This window comes from Paroedura picta, chromosome 7 (assembly GCF_049243985.1).
Source record: "Paroedura picta isolate Pp20150507F chromosome 7, Ppicta_v3.0, whole genome shotgun sequence".
NCBI classification, from domain to species: Eukaryota; Metazoa; Chordata; class Lepidosauria; order Squamata; family Gekkonidae; genus Paroedura; species Paroedura picta.
Window position 1 is genome coordinate 103,916,905 of NC_135375.1, and position 4,705 is coordinate 103,921,609.

The following is a 4,705-nucleotide window of genomic DNA, read 5'->3' on the forward strand; positions in this document are numbered from 1 at the left end:
TTGTATTTAACGTCAGCTTGATGTTATCCACCCGGAGTCCACAGAGAGAGGGCAGGCAACAAATCCAAGTGCAAAATAAATAAAAGTCTTCTCAGTATGGTCTTTTTCATAACGCCTTTATGATTCATTGTTCATTATAATTCCATGTTGCCATTGAGGGTTTTTCACGCATGCACCTCTTTGCTCAGCCCTGTGGGGGTTGTCAACCTCCCTGCATGCCAGTAGTCTTGGGAGCCTCGATTTCCCCTTCTGCACAAATCCAATCCGCTTGCTGGTTGGAGCAGGGAGTCTGTTCTTTGCTAGGCAGTTCTGGTGTCAATGAGCCTCTCAGGACTTCCTGCCTGGTGAGTTTTTGCAGATTCCAACAGCAGTGTGTGCTTGGTAACATTTCACAGGGCCTGATGGGGAGTCCTGCTCCTCCAGAAGGATCTGGTATCTCTGTTCGCTGCTCAGCAGTCGGCCATAAAAAGGAACAGAGAGGAAGCATAGAGAGGGATTAAAAATAAATACTATATTTTAAAAAGAGGCTTACAGCTTGTGTTCTTTTAAGTGCATGTTATCTTGGGGATTCTTGTGCATGTACTAGTTTGCCTATAATAATGGGAGCTGTAGACTCATGTGCATAACATTTGTCTGGAGAAGCATCCGTTTCACTCTCTGTGCAAAAGCAATAGCAGCTTGTCAGGCAGAAGAAGATGCAGCTGAACCAACAGAGGTAAGTGTGTGGCTGCACAGCTCTTCAGGGACTACCCTTGATGGACAGGACAGGGGTGAAGGATCTGGGGTTGGCTCAGGAGGGATCAGAAATTGGGGACCCCTGCTTCATCTCTTCACCACTGACCCTGGAGAGGGAGAATTTCACCTGACAATAGCCAGAGAACCAGTTCTTAAAAAGGTCCAACTCAACAAATTTGGTGAGCTGTACTGAAGAGCCTCTTGTGACATAGGGTGGTAAGGCAACAGAAATGTTGTCTGAAGCTGTCTGCCCATGAGGCTGGGAGTTCAATCCCAGCAGCCGGCTCAGGGTTGACTCAGCCTTGCATCCTTCCGAGGTCGGTAAAATGAGTACCCAGCTTGCTGGGGGGTAAACGGTAATGACTGGGGAAGGCACTGGCAAACCACCCCGTATTGAGTCTGCCATGAAAACGCTGGAGGGCGTCACCCCAAGGGTCAGACATGACCCGGTGTTTGCACAGGGGATACCTTTGCCTTTACCTTTTTGCTAAATTTTGCCTGGTGCTAGATGGCTCACCCTCTGATGCCTCCTTGTTCCATGAGGACTCAGGTCAGTATCTGAGAGGAGGAGTTTCCTGTCCCAGAAGGGGGGGGGGACAGAACATGATGAGCCCCTCTAGAGGGAATGTCTCTGTGACATCAGAGGGGTCTGCACATGGATTCAAACCTCTGAGCTCCAGCAGAGAAGTTTCCCTTCATGGGTGGGAATCAGAGCTGTCTCATATAAAATTTTTCCACTTTGTCCTGTGAGCAATCGCAAGTGAGTTAACACAAGCCCCGTCAGTGGAGTGAAGATATTTCCATGGGGTGGGTGGAGAAGATCAGGAGTCAGTGATTAGTTTTTGTCCTGCTTTCATCTTTCTCCAGTACCCTCACTGAGCACCTCCATTGCATCCAGATGAGATCATCCAACTGCCTGGAGGACAGGACAGCCACTCTGTGCGGAAAAACAGGGACAGAGGGCTGGCCAGCTTCTGGATGGGAAAGGAAAGCAAGCTCTTTATACCACCAAATCTCCTCCCCCAATGACAACACCCTCTGGAATCTCTTTTATCCCTTTTCTGATTGGCCTTCCTCCTCCTTTTCTCCCTGGGCAGGGAGGGTCACTATGGCCACCCTGAGATCTGCTCACCCAAATTAGCCACTCCCATTTGGTGTCCTGGAAGCTGCAATACAGAGACTCCCTCCCCCTCCTCCCCAGGATCTCCTCCCTTTTTTTCTTTTCCTCTGTTCCCTGAAATGCTCCCCCACCAGGACCATGGACAGCGGCTGACCCGTAAGATGACTGCTATTCCCCCCCCCCAGCCATGCAGAAGAGAGGCATCTATTGGGGACTGTGCTGGGGGGCATCCTACAAGGAGGACATGGACTTCAGCTCGAGAGGGATAGGGGGGAGGTCAAAAGCAGCCTCAGAGGAAGCCTATTTCCTGGTGATCCGCTCTGCAGCTGCCAATTTTTCAAATATCAAGGGTTAAAACCACTCCAGGACACTGCGGGGAAAAGGTAGGGTCACTCTGGATCAATCATGCTTGTTACAGAGGGGAAATTTAAATCAGACAAAATCAAAATGGAAATTGCATTCATTGTAGATGGCAGAGACTGAATCGACCTGGGGTTGGAATAAAAGCTCCATGCAGATTCTGCCCTGGATTCCCTGCCTGTGAGAGAAGCTGCTGGTCTAGACCAGTTCAGGATCCAGGCTGCCATATGGTGGAGACACACTTCCATTGGTCATCACCTGTCTCTTCTTATGGATCCACTATCAGAGGTGATCTCCAAGACCATCAGAGGCTGCCTGCAGGACAGGGGAGTTGGGTAAGGGGGATGGGGAATCTTCTCAATCTCTCTCTCTGGTTCACTCTAGCACAAGAACCTGGTGGCCGGCTGCTTCCATGATGGGCTGCTGTTATACTTCAGGGCACTGATTGAGACGCTGCATGAAGGTGGATCCAAGCGGAATACCAGCCTCATCCTGCAAAAGATGATGAACCTGACAATCCAGGGTATGAGATGGTGGTGGCAGTGGGAAAGGATAGGGAGGTTGATTTGACTACTGCAGAGAAATGTATGTCAAAGGTGGAAGGTACAAAATGAGCGTGAGCTGAAACCAAGCAGAGCCCCATCAGGCCAGGAGGAAGTAGATGGGAGGGGGAGAGAGAAAGGGGGCTCTGGTGTAATGATGGACCCCCTCCCTGAGCCTGCCTAGCAGGAAATCAATTCGATGATTCATTAGTGGCAACTGCTTCCAGAGGCCAAGTGGAAATGACATGAGTTTCCCTCATGAGAGCCAGTTTGGTGTAGTGGTTAGGAGTGCGGACTTCTAAACTGGTGAGCCGGGTTTGATTCTGCACTCCCCCACATGCAACCAGCTGGGTGACCTTGGGCCCGCCACAGCACTGATAAAAATATTCTGACCAAGGAGTGATATCAGGGCTCTCTCAGCCTCACCCACATCATAGGGTGTCTGTTGTGTGGAGAGAAATGGGAAGGAAACTGTAAGCCACTTTGAGCCTCCTTCGAGTAGAGAAAAGCAGCATATAAGAACCAACTCTTCTTCTTCTTCTTCTTCTTCCCTTCCTTCCCCCATCCAGGTGTCACTGGGACAGTGAGCATCAATGAATCCAATAGAAGAAAAACTGATTTTTACCTGTGGAGTATGGAAGATGTGGAGAGTGGAAAGTACCAGGTGTGTGTCAGTGGGGTGGGGAGTGTTGTTCATGGTAGGCCCCACAAAGTCTCACTGGGTCTCAGCATTGGTTTGCATGTGCCAAAAATCCTGGGTGGGATTGGGGGTCTTGGGTGTGGTGGAAGGTGAAACATCTGGGCCTCCAAGTCCTTGCATCTGGATGGGATTCTGAGAAGATGCAACAGATGTGGAGGAAGGTGCAGCCTGGATTAGTGATCATGATCTGGCCTCCTTCCCTCAGGTGGTGGCTCATTACAATGGATCCATGGGGCAAATGGAATGGGTGCGGCCCATTCTTTGGAAGCAGGGGGGACCCCCTCTTGCCAACCCTCCCTGTGTCTTCAGCATGGATGACCCCTCCTGTGACAAAGGTGAGTGTGTTGAGGGATTGAGGGACCTGCTCTCACCTGCTGGGCCAGGCTGGCCATTCCTCAGCCCTTTCTGCTCCACTCTGCAGCCTCTGTTGGTGGCTCCTGTCTGCCAGGTGGGGCAGCCCCACATTGGGATGCTCTGACACCTGCCAGGTGGCCTCCTGTTCTGCTCCCTGGTGGTGGCCACAGAGCTGAGCCTTTACTGGGGCTGTTCAAGAGCCACTGACCCCTTTTCTTTGGGTAAGTCTTTGCACATTCAGACAGTGTGGTCAGTACTGCACACATGCGTCTTCTTCTCACAAACCCAGTGGGGAGTCTGGGTTTCCCCCTCCCACACAGTCCTGTCATCTCTGCTCACCAACCAACAATGGATCCTAAAAATATGCAAAGAACAAGCCGATCGTCCACACAGTGATTATAAATACTGTACTATTATAAATGTCTTGCTGTTTGTTGTTCAGTTTCTTTTGTGATATTATTGAGGGTTTTTTTGTGCATACACATTTTCTTTCATGGGAATTGTAGTATTCCATCCTTTTCATTTAGTCATCTGGTGGAACATCAGTTTCCCCTTCTGCTCTTGTACAAAAGTGTCCTGAAAGGGGAAGGAAGTGAACCTGAAATGCTCTGTGCTGCTTTCTGGGGTTTCTGAATCAGCCCTTCAGTCAACTTTGTGCCAGTCTGACACGTTTGTCTGCAGAGCAAGACAGGGCATTTCTGCACAGTTGACTCACTCCTGGTTGCCATGGCAGCCAATTCATAGGCCTTGAAATCGGTTTGGGCCTAGTTCTTCTGCATATCTCTCCTCCTCTTGACTTTTCATAGCGGTGGAACCGGTTCATTTTTTCTCCCACGTGCCTTACATGCTGTTGTCACTGGCGGTGGCATTTTTTTAAAGGCCCTAAAGTATCGA

At 50.0% G+C, this 4,705-nt stretch overlaps 1 long non-coding RNA gene across 1 annotated transcript; it reads left to right on the forward strand.

The window, feature by feature from the left end:
• Positions 1–2,474: 2,474 nt before the first annotated feature.
• On the forward strand, positions 2,475–4,418 carry LOC143841883 (uncharacterized). The gene is made up of 3 exons (XR_013232922.1): positions 2,475–2,738; positions 3,327–3,421; positions 3,663–4,418. It is a non-coding gene; the product is annotated as an uncharacterized LOC143841883 (long non-coding RNA).
• The last annotated feature ends 287 nt before the right edge of the window (positions 4,419–4,705 follow it).